The sequence below is a fragment of the Anthonomus grandis genome, chromosome 13 (assembly GCF_022605725.1).
Source record: "Anthonomus grandis grandis chromosome 13, icAntGran1.3, whole genome shotgun sequence".
In the NCBI taxonomy this organism is placed as follows: Eukaryota; Metazoa; Arthropoda; class Insecta; order Coleoptera; family Curculionidae; genus Anthonomus; species Anthonomus grandis.
Window position 1 is genome coordinate 21,785,228 of NC_065558.1, and position 15,606 is coordinate 21,800,833.

General features: G+C 30.9%; 1 protein-coding gene across 2 annotated transcripts in view; it reads left to right on the forward strand.

Annotated features, from left to right (window-relative positions):
- The window catches only part of LOC126744077 (diacylglycerol kinase eta), a 764,865-nt gene that overhangs the window by 63,386 nt on the left and 685,873 nt on the right, over window positions 1-15,606 (forward strand). Inside the window, exon 1 of one of the 2 annotated variants that reach the window (XM_050451426.1) lies at window positions 4,646-5,006. The exons of the other annotated variant lie outside the window; for it this stretch is intronic. The gene's annotated coding sequence lies outside the window, so the exon portion shown is untranslated. Of the gene's footprint in view, window positions 1-4,645; window positions 5,007-15,606 lie in introns of those variants that run through there. 2 annotated transcript variants of the gene reach the window in all.

Below are 15,606 nucleotides of genomic sequence, written 5' to 3' on the forward strand. Positions count from 1 at the left end.
TGAAATGTTTTTTTTTATTATTAGATAGAACTACAACAATAAAACCTAATAATCATGTTTCGGGTTCGATTCTTAAAATAGTAATAAACATTTTCAATTTTTGTTTTTTTACTCACCTTTTCATCGACCATCAACATCATTGTATGCGATACCTCGCAAGCAATATTTTCTTTCATTTGGGCTTTCGTTTTGTTCAAATTTTTTGAAGCATCTTTGATATATGATATTTCTTCTCTTGTCACATCTGTGGTTTCTTTTATAAATTTCAGCCTGATTGGGTGGCAATAACGAGGAGATGAAGGAGTGGGGTTCTGCCATAGTATTTTTCCATTTAAGGAACAAATAAGCTGTAAAGGGACAAGTGAGCTTTGGAACAAATTAGCGTCCGTGTCGGAGTCACATACAAATTTTTGTTTGAATTGCGCTTGTTGCGCTCCATCGCATCCCCATTTACATATGAGTTCCAAGGCATTTCTTTCATCTTCGTCAAGTGTTTTAACTACTTCGTAAAGATCTGTCAGTAATCTGGATACAGTGTGATCCATCAAATTCTGAAGCTTAATATCTGCTAAAGTTTCGGTGACAGTAATAGATTTTTTGTCGGGGTAACACTCTTTTTTGACTTCTTGGATCTTACTGTAGCATGGATTATAACTTCTTATGATTTCGTACTGCCTCTTTGATAAGTCTGCTTCGATGAACATGGATAAAGTTGTACCTTCTCTTTGGATTTACTTGCACTGAACGCAGCACTGAATAAGCGGCAGTGGCCCGTTTGGGTGTAGAACTGATTTCTTTTAGCACGAGAGAAGCATCACGTTTCGCCTCATTAGCTAGAAAAGAAAAGCAACAAAACGGTTAATAATTGGGTTTAGAAACCTATGTATCTACCATCCACTTACAGCAAATATGTGTTATTATATCAAGTATTCTGTGATATTGACAAATATGTCAAAAACAAAGTTAGTTGTCATATACCCGTGATTATAAATATTTCAATCCGAAAATATAATTTTGAAAATGGCTGCAAATGATAATAGCCGATACGTTATATCTGAAAGGAGCAGCAACGAACAGCACATAGTGAATATATTTGATAGGCATTTAAGACCCGTTTTGTGGAAAATAAGTCGCGATGCTTTAATTGCAGGATTAGGAGGTGCCAATGCTAGAGTGGGACCAAAGTAGGTTGCAGCAGGAAATTTTAAGTGTTCTACAAAGAAAAACCTGGTCTGCATATATTGGGTTACCGAACAACACCGAACAGCAGATGATGATAACATTTGACAGGCATTTCAGGCCCGCTTTGAGGAAAATGAGTCGCGGTTTATTAAAGACGTTTATTTACGGCATGCAGGATCAGGAGGTGCCAATGCCAGAGCTGTACCGAAGCAGGTTGCGGCAGGAGATTTTAAGTTTCCTTCAAAGAATAACTAGGTCTGCAGACGATGCGCTAAAGTAAACTTTTATAAATTAAGAATAGGAACCTAATTCCTTTTTTATTTTAATAATATAAAATTATGATAAATAGAAATGTGTGTATTTTTTTAAAATCTGAACGGTACTTTCTTTAAGTTGGTTATTAATATAATCTTTATAGTTTTTAGATGATAAATTTGATTAGCAAAAAAAACATTAAATGATAAATTTGCTGCCATTTCCGGCCTTTAGCATTGAATCGTCTAAAAGTAATTTATTTACGGTTACAGTTATTACGATAATATTTAAATAGTTTACCCACTTTCCTAATTTTACTTGAGTTGCCAAAGTAAGTTCTTCCAGGTCATTGTCTCTTCTCAAAGTTTCCGTTTTTCTTCTCTTGGTTCTTTCAATCATAGAATTTTGTTTTTGAACGACCAGCTCTTTGAGAGGACGAGCTCAGAGGTTTAGAAAGTGAAATGATTCCATTCAGCCATCCTTTGTTATTCTTTTCGAATTTATCCCATATAGCATGTGACTTTTTCCATTTTGATACAATTTCAGACTTTAACCGACGAATTTCTCGTTTTACTTTTATTTCATCCTCATCAGAAAATGGTCCAAAGTTAAGGATGTATCCTTTCAGATTTTTGCATTTTTCTGTTATATTAACACCTTCTGACTCCCTGACAAATGTAAATAGCATCCTACGGGTCATATTTCGAAAGGCAGATGCAGCTAAAACATGAAAAAATCACGAAATGTCACATTTCAAATTTTCGATATTTTGAGATGTTCTCCTCCCTCCTTTAGGGCGTTAGTTCAAAGAGTTGAAAAAGGTAGACATTTATTTTTTGTACCATAGAAGACAAATATGTAGGCTATTCAAAAATATTAATATCAATGCCCGGCAAATTCCGGTACTTTGACTTAATCATTTTTGATATAATTATATTTTTTTAAATGTTTATTACTAAAAGGTTATCATCTTAAAAATGGAATACCAAAGAAAGTATACAATAAATGTAAAAAAATAAAAATGCATTTTGTAATCACTTACCTGTTGTATTAGACTCCATAACTTTTCTTTTCTTAAAATAATATAGGTACGACACAATTCAAATTAAAAGTTATTAAATGTATTTCATTCTAAACACTTTGATATAGACCTCACAAACTATTAACCTTAAAGTAACAATTAAGAGCGTTGATAAGGCATAAACAATAAATAACAGTAGGGTTTGATGCACTATAGTCTTGGATACCTAAAAACATGTATCAAATCTTTTCCGGCCCGATTTTGGAAAACGGACTTTTGGCCGCCCAGATTGATGAAATACTCCTATGTGCGCTGCTAATCCGTTGTACGTTTTGCCTTAATTGAGCGGGCATAAAGTACACCGTATTAGCAATAATAGCCAATGAGCGATCTTGCACAATACATACAATAAAAAAAGACAACACTATTTAAATTCAAATACTCACAGTAGTACATAGAATCAACATATATGTCGGGAGTTGCTTTGTTTCTGAGATACAGGGCGATGAAGGTTCAAAAAAATAACGGTATTTTAAAAATACTATAACTATCCTTAAACCGATTTGGTTGAAATTTGGTGCAGTTATTTGAAGTTATAAGACGCTTATTTAGCTGTAGCTTGTTGTTGAGAAAAAACAAGGCCAATAATTGTTTTGCAGCTTTTTATTTATTTTTGTTGCTTAAATGCAACAAAAAATACAACTTTTTTGTATCTTATAATATCTTCATATCTGGCTTTGTTTTCGAAAAAAAAAATTTAAAGTATCTTTAATCTAAAGTAACTCATTCTAAAAATTATCCATGGACGACAACATGAAATAAAAACCAATTAATTCGATAAACAATTTCGTCCTTAAAGTAAATGAGCAAAATGCCCACCTTCTGATAAAATACACGACTGCAAACGATTTGTCATTGAGTGTCTGACACGCTCAAAAATACCTGAAGTATCCCTTATGATATTGCAATTGACAATTATCCGATTCCTCAAGTCATTCACATCTAGAACAGGAGTTTTATAAACAAGAGCCTTCAGATGGCCCCATAAATAGTAATCGGGGGGATTCATATCAGGACTGCGAGCCGGCCAATTTTGAGGTCCTGCACGTCCAATCCAGCAATTAGGGTAGATGACGTCGAGATGCTGACGAGCAAGAACACTGAAATGAGCTGGAGCCCCGTCGTGCATAAACCACATACTGACTCTTACTTGTAGGGGAACTTCTTCTAATAAAGTGGGTAAATGGTGTTGCAAGAAAACCGTGTAGGATTCACCTGTTAATTATCAAACGTAGTTAGGAAACACCCTGTATATTCATACTTAAATTGAAACAGTAAAGTTTCCTCATGTCCATTATTTTTGTTTCCTTATAAAGTAACAATTAATAACAGAACTATTAATAACTAACAAAATAACGCAATAAAAGGTAATAAAGTAACTAATCGTGTGAGCTATAACGCGCCACAGTAACTAAAAAAACATAAATCATGACAGTGACTTTGTTTGTTTTCATTTTTTTGTCAGACGCAGTCTACTTATTTTTTTTTCCAACTTAAAGTAGAAAAATATTCATTTTTTCTTGAGCGCATTTCAAGTTTAAGTCAAAATATCTTGAGAACGGTAAATCCTAGCGACATTTTTAAGGTATACGTTTTTTAAGGAAAAACTCTTACAGAATAGAAATGTATAATAAAATATTACATTATACAAAGTGTAAAAAAGTCATGGAGTTTAAAAAAGACTAAAATAAGGCTCCTTGCTCCCTTTATGAGATGATTTAAAAAAAATTAAAGTTTTATATTTGGCATATAAAGAAACCCCCACATACTAAATTTCAAAAATCAAATTAAAAACAAAGAACAAATGCTTAAGTTATAAGCAAAATTAAAAAAAAAACTTAATGTTTATTACCCTGTCTCTTGGTTGCATTTCATTTTCGGACTAGGAAAATTTAATCAAACCTCATTATTTTTATGAGAGGAATCTGCTCTTAAAATATTTACCATTATTAATGGGACACCCGGTACAAAAATATTAAGAGGAGTAAAATCATTACAGTATCCAAAAAAAAAATTCAGAAATGCGAGAGAAGTCCTATTTCGCTTTCACCTGATCAGTTCTCACCCGTTTCTTCGGTATTATTATATCCCGGGAAAAGCTCGCTTAGTCTCGTATACTTCCCGCACTTTCTCCCCCCACCACTTTCCCCATCTCACTCTTATTATCAACAAAAGGTCGTTTAACCGCCCAGGCGCGCGTCGTCGTCGTCGTCGTTTCGGCGTAACGCGTGACGTCACAGTAGTAATCCCGCAAACGAGACACCATGGGTTCGGGACGCGTTCCCGATTCCCGATAGTCGAAATTCGACTGCCGTAATACGCGCTCGCTTTGTTCTTTACGGAAGTTGCGAATGAAAAATCTTTTTGCAAAATCGGAAGTTTTCGGAAGAAGAAATCATTGATTTTTTTTTTTTTAAAATGCGAAATGGTTGCTTGAGAAGATGCCTAAACTTAGTTGAATGGGTTGGTGCTCAGTGCAGCGAATAAGGTTAGAATGTTGATTTGTTTACATATCGTATATTTTAAATTGTAAATTAATAAATAGTAAATATTTATTCAAAAAACAAATAATTTAAATTGTAAACTAAATATACAAGATAAAAACTAGGTTTTTTTATTTTATTGGGCTTGTAATATTTTATTTGTCAAAAGAAAAATTTCGACATATTAATAATCAAAAATATAATCTCAATTCTGATAATAATATAAATTAATTGATTTTGTGTATTGTTTTAGTGACGACACAGTCAATTTTTGTTTGTAATTTTTAAGGGCTTAGTTCGATAAATGGTTAAATAAAATCCAAGCTTTTCCTTTAGAATACATTAAAAACAAATTAAATTGGTATATTAAAACTAAAATATTTAATTATTTAAATACATCTTTAAAACACAGAGATAAAAAATTAACAAAAAAAAATTTCAGAGTTATAGTTAAAATTAAAAAAATTAAATGGGAACATTGTGACAAATTGTTGTGACAAATAGAATATAGCGGTTCCATAGTGTGTATTTGGTTTATTTGTTATTGAGGACTATGTCACTGTTGGTGCGTAAGTAACAATGTACTTAACTATAATGAATAATATTTAATAATTCTAATAAAAACCCAAAAATCAAATTTGAATACTCTTCAAATAACCCTTGTATAACCATGCAACAACATTTAAAAGCATAGAGTAAAGTGGGGCAAAAGCACGCAGTTAATGTTTGAACTCCCCTAGTTTCCACCTTAATTAAAAAAAAAATAAAAAAACACAAATGGATGAAAGCTTCAAGTCAGTACTATAAAATATCTGATGGAAAAAAATTAAATGTAAATGGTTTTAAAGTTATTAAAAAAAATATGACAAAATGTCAATTGCGTTCTTTTGCCCCAGTAGGGGGGCAAAAGCACGCATGCCGTGGGGCATAGGTACGCACCTTGTTTTTAAAATGAAACTTATTTTTATTGTCAATTTAACATTGCATTTAACAAAAACTAAAAAATATTTCACAACATACGAACTTATAGCTAATAGAAAACAACTTAAAGTAAATAACTCCTGAACAAATAATAACAAAAAATAATGAAACATTAGAACTTGCTAATAGCAACTACTTAAAACTTTGGCTTAAACACAATGGTCACATTTAAATGCACCAACGCCTTCATAAGGAGAACAATCTTCATGCCACCATTCCTGGCAACAATTGCACTGAACTCAATCATCGTTGGGAGTTTTCAAAAATGATTCCTTACAACCAGGACAAATGACATCTTCTGTTTCAGCGCTTTTTAGAGTTTCTCTAATTTCATATTTTTCAAAGACATTTCTTTTGCCTTTATTATTTTTGTTTCCTTCGCGCTTTTTTACTTCCTCCTCCAAGGCGTCTTTAACAGGTGTGCTAGTTATTATTTCTGATTTTTTCCCCTTACTTTTTCTTGTCATAGGGTCCTTTTTTTTAGGAATAGGCAAAATATCGGAGGGGCGAATATGTTTTTTGTCATTCCTTGGTTTTTCAGATGCTATTGTTGCCAGTACATCAGCGTTGGTTGATGTAGATGGCTGTAAATCAGTAACTGCAGATGGTTTTTGAAATATGGCTCTGGAACAACTTTTGATGTAGACGGTTGCGGCTGAGGTGACTGATCATTAATCTCTGATTGTCGGAATTCAATTAAAGATTGTAGTAAATTATTTGAAGTTGATGGCTCCAATATATTCTGAGATGTAGAAGGCTGAAGGACAAAATTTTCTGGTTGAGGTAAATTTTCCTGCGGTATGGATTGTTGGTCAGTAACAGTTGATGGTAAGAAGTCTTCGTCGGTAAATACATCAGGATTGTAAGGTACGATTCCACATTTTTTAAAGCCGTTAATTGCTTTTCCCATGGTACCCACAGTTTGGTATGCCTCTGCAAACAGTGAAGATATCTGAAATTGTGTAACCACTTTCCCAGGATTACTTATTAAATACCTACATTATACTCACATGCTTCAGCAAACTTGTCTTTTAAAGGCTTAAAAAAACGTCTATCCAGCAGTTGTGTTTTTTGGCTACTGTGTGGCGGCAAAGACAACATATGAATATTGTGATTGCGGGCAAACAAAACGGCATCTAGATACAAATGAGAGGAATGATTGTCTAGAATGAGAAGGACCGGGTTCTCTTCTGATGGCTTTACGTGTTTTGTAAAATGCTCCAGCCACTCCAAAAATAGGGGTCCATTAATATATCCAGAATCTGATGTCAATAGCAGAGAGTCTGGGGGGGCACCATTAAGAAGTTCTTGTTTACGTCTTTTTCGGAGAAAAATTATAGCTGTAGGAACATAAGCTCCAGATGCCGACATGCAGCACACAACAGTGACAGTTTGTCCTCGATCAGCAGAAGAGATTTTGCCGATTAATTTCTTGCCTTTTTCCGAAACGACTTTGGGTGTTTTATTAGGAATCGTTGACAGACCACTTTCATCCATGTTAAACATTCTGGAAACCCCAAATTGGTGCTTCTCCCAGAGAACTTTAAGGTTTGAAAAGTACCTGTCCAGTTGTCCTTTATTAAAGCCCATCATTCTGGCTACACTGGTCTTTGATGGTGTTCTTAGAGACAAACGGTGCCTTTCAAGAAAACTGTAGGCCCAATCCTTCCCAGCCATCTGTTTTTCACGAGAAAAAGGATGATTTATGTTGTTAGCTTTAGCAAACTGAAAAGCTATTTGTCGCAAGCTTTTAAAAGTTAGGCCATAGAATATTTTTTCCAGGGTTTTTGCATGTTCTGCGAGTTCATTATTAAGTTCTATCGTAAATACCTTTTTAAATCGACCTAACTGCTGAACCCCACGATCCACTTTTAGTCGCTTTCTTAGGCCACCTTCTGAAATTTCTAATTGCGAAGCAGCTTGGCGCTTGGATAAACCATTTTGAATCAGCTCCTTAGCTCGATTAAGAATTTGTGGCATGATGGGCGTGCGCTCTGATTTTCTTTTGTAGTCAAAAACAAGAAAATGGGTTACAAAAATTCATGGGGTAAAAGTACGCGCGAACTTTTGCCCCACACAGCGGTGCGAACTTTTGCCCCACATGCACTTTTTTATTTTTTATTTTTTTTCAGTGTAAATCGACACGACGTTTTAATGGTTGATAATTATTTTTTTGACCACTGTATAACATAAAACGGTATGACGGTAACTTGTCTACATGTGTCTTGTTACTTGTCTACTTGTTACTATGTTTTTTTTTTAAATTTGTGGTGCCCTCAGGAAGACCTAATATAGGCCAAAATGTTGGCAATTAAAGGAAAAAATTTGAAAATCTTGGATATTATTTGACCATTTATCCAACTAAACCCTTAAAAATAAAAAAAAAATAAAACAATTTTCATTTTTATGATAAAAGTTATGGTTATTTTTTGAGTAAGTAGAACTTCTTTACATGGAGTTACAAATTTATATTTATTATGACGTTTTTTTTTATATATCTCAAAGAAAATGTATTATCTATTAGAGATAAATTTAAAAAAAAAAACAAAAAGTGCTTTCCCTCTTGAGAATACTATAATTTTTTAGGGAAGCGGGAAGAAACTCATAATTACTGACATTAGTTTTAAAGACGGAACTAATTTTTAATATTTAAATACTTTACTTATAATTTTTAATAATTAAAAATTGAAAACCATTGATTAAATTAACAAATATATATTTTACATTCCAAGGAAATTAAAACAAAATTTAGAGAGAATATAATTATGTTTTTTTTTTAATTTTGTTATACAAAATAATTTTAGTGGTTAACATAAAAGTAAAAAATATAACTAAATGTCTTTATAAATTAGGAAATAACTTAAAATATCTGAAAAAAAAATAAAAATTATTTTCAACTATTTGGAAGGAATGAAAAAAATAATATAAAAAATATTCTGTACTACTAAAAACAAAATTAATTTTAAATAATTTGCCTTGCTCAAAAAATAAAAAAAAGTACTAAGAGTAAAGCTATAGCAGAGAGGTAAACAATGGTATGTCCATAAAAGGAATATTTAAGTAATAAGGAAAATATGTTGTTACGTTAATTCACTTTAAGATTTGAGTGATTATTCTACATTGTACGAAAGTGTAATTGGGGTATTTAACTTATCGTTATGAAGGTTTTTATTAACCACTATTTTTAATTTATTTGAATTTGTATTTTAATTTTAATTTAGAAACTGTATCTTAATTTTGGACTTACGACTTTTTACCCCTATTTGAAAAAACAGGTAATCATAAAAATTTAAGCTTTATATTGCACAACCAATTTTATTTTTTTAGGTTAACATTATTAATGTACATACATTGCTTTACAAAAAATGTTTTTTTTTTAATTTATTATACAAATAAATTGAGATTCATAGATCAATCGCTATCTTCTTTATCGGAACTATGTTGGCCTTTTGCTTTAGAAATCGGAAGATTTTTAAAAAAAATATGAAATTGCTTAGGAACCCACTCCGAACTTTTTATTAAAAAATCATGTTTTTTCTTTGTTATTCCCTTTCAGTTACTGCGCAGACTAGGCAATTCATTGGGCAGTGGCATTAGATTTCAAACAGATCTGGTCACATTTAAAGTTTTAAACTCTTCATCGTTAAATTTCAATTTGTAAAATATAGTGCTATATTAGAAAGTCACTTTTTTTAAACTCTCATTGAAAAGAGCCCTTTTTCTTGATTAAATTGCCCTATTTACTTTTGTGATTCTGTAAAGTAGAAATACGAAAAAAAAAATAAAAACCATTAAATTAATAAAAGTTGCATTTAATGTATAAAATGCTCAAAATGAGCACCATTTACTTGTTGGCAAAGCCCAAGACGATAATAAAATTCGTTTCTGGCATTTTCTAACACTTGGAGATATTTGTCGGATTTCTTTCCTAATACGTTATTTGAGTTCGTCTAGGTTTCCTGTTTATCTGTTATGAGGATATATGAAAACTATTGTATACAAAACTAGACCCACTGACTTAGCTGACTTACGAAGATGAATAACCCTGGCAATTAGATCGATCACACCTGAGATGTTGAGTAACGTTAGAAGAAACTTCTACTTACGGGTAGGGTGTTGCCAAGACGTTCGCGAGCATTTTGAACATCTCCTACATTGACATTATTGTTTAGATTTGTATTATTTATAAGTTTTTGAATATGTTGTAACAATTTTCGGCAAATAAATAATTTTTTTTTCTAAATGTTATTTGTTGAATTGAAATATTTCCAAAACAGTCAAAGATAGGTATGGGACATTGTATACAAAATATGTCTAAAATGATCTGAGGAATCTAAAAATTAATTAACATACAGGGTTTTATGTTTAAACTAAGCAAGTTGTTATTGGCCACCGTTATCTGATACTTCCTGTATAAAAAGTTTTTATGAAAAAAAATGCGCAACTATAAAAACCAATCGACGTGTTGGAGCGTTTTTTCTAACACGCTCACGTCTATTTATTAGCTAATTTAGTCCATTTGGCTGACACACACTGTATGTATACTAAATATAATTTATAATGTATTACTTTGATAACTAGTAAACGTATTATTACTATTATTATTACTATATTGTTACTAAGCTTACACCGTAAGCTACTGCTAAATCGAAAACCACAAACTTTGCTAACGTGTAACTGTCAGTATTTATTTACTTTATTTAATATCTATGGCTACTGTAGTTTTATTATTTAAACAATGTTTTATTTGGTTTGCTCTTAAAAAGTTGAATGTCAATTTGCCTAAATTTGGCAAAATTATTAATATCGGTATAACTTTGTTATTAAATAAACTTTTTTATTAAGAAAATTATTTTTGATTCATGCAAAAACATACAGGCGATTTCATTTAACAAAAGTACATGTTTTACATTTTCTAGAAAGCGCACGTTTATTTTTTTTTCTTATTTCACAATTTTAATCAGCAAAAAAAATCCTACTAGTTAGTTAATTTTTTCGACCTTATATCTTAATTATTAACAAAGATACCAATAGTGCCGGCTTAATCGGAAGCACCCTGTACATACGGTACTATTATATTGATTATTCTTGCCAGCCTATTCATTGAAATATGGTTTAGTAATTCTCATCTTGGCCTTTAAATAGTTCTTGACTGAGAGGCTGGGAAATAGGAGTATATAGGAAAATAGTCCTAAAGATTGCGGATGGTTGATAGCAATATGGTATGTTTAAGTATAGTGAAAAATACGGTTATCATTCGTCAACCAGCGGACAAATACAACTTTTATTTTCCCATATCTTAGGAGTACTGTTGATGGGATTTTGTCTACTTTTTTTTATAGAAAAGGCTCTAGTTTCAAAGAATTTAAAAAATCAGTGGTTTTAAAGTAAGTGATATACACTCCACCAGACCATATTGATCACCAATTATTGCCTAAAGTGGAAAACTTGATCCAGCCAGAAATACTTTTAGAGCTACTTTTGCCCATTTAATATTTTCAACGCTATGTTTCTAAATTAGACTTTGAAAACATAGCTTCCCTCACTAATATTTATGCTGCATAAAAAATCTACTTTTAGAAATACCAGTGCATCCGAAATTCAAACACTGTTTGGTCTCCATATAATTATTGGAAATTTACATAAATTTCCCAGGGTTCGTATCTACTGGAGCCGAGTTTATATAAATAAGAGACTTTTTCAGTTGAGATCCAACTTGCACCTTCTAAATAACTTAGAAAAATCCCGAGCTACAGTGACAAACTCTACAAGGTGCGCCCTATAATTGAAAAAGGTGTTTGAAATTAAAACTGGAAGAAGGGCTCTGTAGTGATGAGCATATAATTCCATGTACCGGAAATTTAGGATTTAAACAGTATATAAACGAAAAGCTTTATCCTTGGGTCTTAAAGTTTTTGTTCTTTGTGGTAAGAGTGACTAGCCCTTTGAGCTCTTTTATCAAGGCAAAAATTTGGAAATAAATGAAGAAAACCAAAAAATATATAGTCAAGTTGCACCAGTTGTCCTTCATCTGGTTGAAAGGATTTTACTAGCAGAATAGATTGTTTTACAATAATTATTTCGCATACTTATTACTAAATGTTTTGAAAGAAAAAAGATTGTAAGCCAAATATGTTTTTTTAGTAATTCTATTGTGACCTTATATTATGCACAGGAGTTTCTTAATGCATTTACACTAGACCACTACTAAAGAAGATTCGACCTATATTTGAATATTAATTTTAATTTTTTGGTATTTTTGTCCTCTTATAAAATATTAATAAAGTTAACATTTTGAATAACATCCAGGGCCGTTTGATTAACAAATTTGAAATGCTCTTTTTAACTCTTGATTAACTTAAATTTTAGATGTAACGAACTTCAACCCTGACTGGAGTTGTGGTTCCAATTTAAATTTTAGTTGGGCACAAAAATGACCTTTCTGGCCTTTAATAGAATAGTTAATTATTTTGAATTGTTGCTTTGAATTTTGAACTTTGGCCTACTACTATTGGCTATCAGTGAAAAAGTCAATACATCAAATATTTTAGTTTTTGGCAGCATTTATTAAGTAGTTTTACTTTGTTTTCAATTATAAGAAAAATATGTTTTAAAAGGATTTAGGTTTAAGGCTAATAGACAGTAGGGCTAATTTCATTATTTGGTTGTGGTTCGTTTTGGCATTTTTTTTTAAAACTTTTTGAAATGTTTGGTGCTTTTATTGAATACTTTACAAACATCATATTACAGTAATTACATATAAAGTTACTGTAGACTAGTTAAGATAATTATATCATATATTATAATTTTTATTGAATTATGGTTCGTTTTAATATTGATACAATCAAGTACCTAGATGTGAAACATCTGTGCGGTATCAAATCATGTTACTTACTTTTAGATATAAACTAGTAATATTTTCTATTATAAATATTATCACAAAGATAAGAAAGATTAAGAGACTAAGCAAGTAAGAGAGAAACATAATTAAAAAATTATGCATACATACATATATATTAAAAAAATTAAAAATACAACCAACCATGACACTATCTGTGATCAAATGCTCAGACGAAAAACTTTTCAAATTGGTAAGCGCTTTTAGAGATTACACTCTTACACAACAACTTAATTTTTTTTATGGAAGTGCAACCTCTACAAGCACCCGGCAACAAGTTATACAATTTAGGTCTAAAGTAATTTATGTATCTTAGATTAAGAATATTAGTACTTTTTTTTTAAATTTGCCTATTGCATCTAGTTCTTGTATCATAATTATGATTAACAAAAGACTTTAAATTAAGTCAAATATGTAAATAAGAACAGATTGTAAGAGTGTAAATTGATCGAATGTTAAAAATTTCTTTATTAAATAGTAAATGCGTAGGGTACAATCTATCTTTTTTAAAAATAATTTTTAAAATATATTTTTGTATTATATTTAATTTGTACAGGCAGTTATTATAAAGTCCTCCCACACCAATATACCATATCTTATAATTGATTCCACAAATACTTTATACAATATTATTAAAGTCTTAGTATTTAAAAATTCCCCCAATAAGTAAAATTTATGAATTAGTTTTCGAATTTTGTTGGAAAGATAATCAATGTGTGGTTGCCATTTCAGAAACTTATCAGTTACAACTCCAAGGTATTTTGTACATGAAGTTTCTTTAATACAGTGATTATCTACTAAAATAGAACTATAATGTGGACTATTCGCATTAAAAAGTGAAAAGGCTATGTATGTTGTTTTAGCTAAATTTAATAATAATTTAAACGTTTGAAGCCAATTTTTTATTATAGTTGAATTATTTACAGATTTATCTTTCACAATGTCCCAAGACTCTCCTGAAATCACAATCGCTGTATCATCTGCATAAGATACTAGAAGACCATCTACCTGTACCCTTAATAGTGAGTTGATATATATTATAAAGAGTACTGGGCCCAAAACTGTTCCTTGTGGAATGCCAATCTTAATTTCCTGTTTGTAACTTAGGACATTATTGAGCTTAACTATTTGTAGTCGCCCGGATAAATAACTTGAAAACAACTCTAAAGCAGTACCCCGAATTCCATATCTTTCAAGAACATTAAGAAGTATATTATGAGGCACAGTATCAAAGGTCTTTGCAAGATCTAGGAATATAGTCATTAATTTTCTGTTTGAATTTAAATTATTAACTACCTCAATTATTAGTTGATGCATGGCATCTTATGTACTGCACCCCTCAAGAAATCCATATTGACTTGAGGATAAAACATTATTTATTCTTAAGAAATTCATTAGTCTAATCTTTATAAGTTTCTCACAGAGTTTCGCAAAATTACTTATAAGGCTAATAGGCCTGTAATTATTAATAGATGTTTTGGAACCTGATTTATGAATGGGTGTTATTACCGATGTTTTAAATTCGAGGGGTATTTTACCAGTTTCTAATATAAGGTTTAGTACATGTAATAGTGTATTAATTATTTCTAAATATATCTGTTTAATAATATCAGCTTGAATACCATCATAACCTGGTGAACTATTTTTTTTTAATGTTGAGATACACTTTATTAATTCATTTTTTCTTGTGGGGTTAAAATAAATTGATTTTGTTATCGGGGCATCCAATTCCTGTTCATGTTGTGGTGGCGGAATTGCTGTTTCCATTTCTACTCCAACATTGATGTAATAGTTATTACATAAATTTGATGCTTCAAATGGACTATTAAAATTTTCTTTATATTTATTTTTTATATTAATAAAACCATCGTTTTTGTTTTTAACGTTTTCGTACGTAGCATCTTTGATTATTTGGTACAACTTTCTCATATTACCCTTGTTATTTTCAATTTTTTTCCTATAATATTCATTTTTCTGTTTATGTATGAGTTTGTTTAATTTATTTTCAAATTTTCTATATTCTTAATCTAATTGGGTATCAAACCTTTTCAATATGTTTTTCTTCATTCGCTCTTTAGTCTTATAAGTGATATGATAATACCGTTACTAATCCAATCTTTTATTTTTTATGTTTTTTGTGCTTTATATTGTAGGTTTGTGAAGCGTTTATTAATAATTGTTGGTAACTTTTTAAGAAAAATGTTGTTGCCATCTCTGAGTCATGATTATTCATCACCACTGACCAATCAAAATCTCGTAGTAATCATCTAAACTTAGGAATATCCAATTTAGTTATAATGTCATTGTAAGAATTTATTAAATTATATTGCTTTTCTTCTATTTGACTAGCGAGAAACATTATTGGGCTATGATCTGTTATATCCGCTCCAATTACATATGAATTTAGTTGTAAATTATTAGATTTTATTTTTTGATTGATAAACAAGTGATCTATACTCTATTTCAGAAGTGTGTAGAGCAATAAAACCTCATTAGGTATGCAAAAGTGGTACCTGGTGATCCACCAATATTTTATACCACTACCTTAGTTGGGTATTAGTTTCAATATAAAATTCTTTCTTTTCGTTGATTGCAGGTAGTGCCACCCGGTTTTGGGTCAATTTATGAGTTTTATGAGATGTGATATGAATTTATGAGAGCCAAAGGCGTGCAACTGGGACTTGTTTTTTACCTTATAATTAATGTACTTAAATGCTATTTTATTT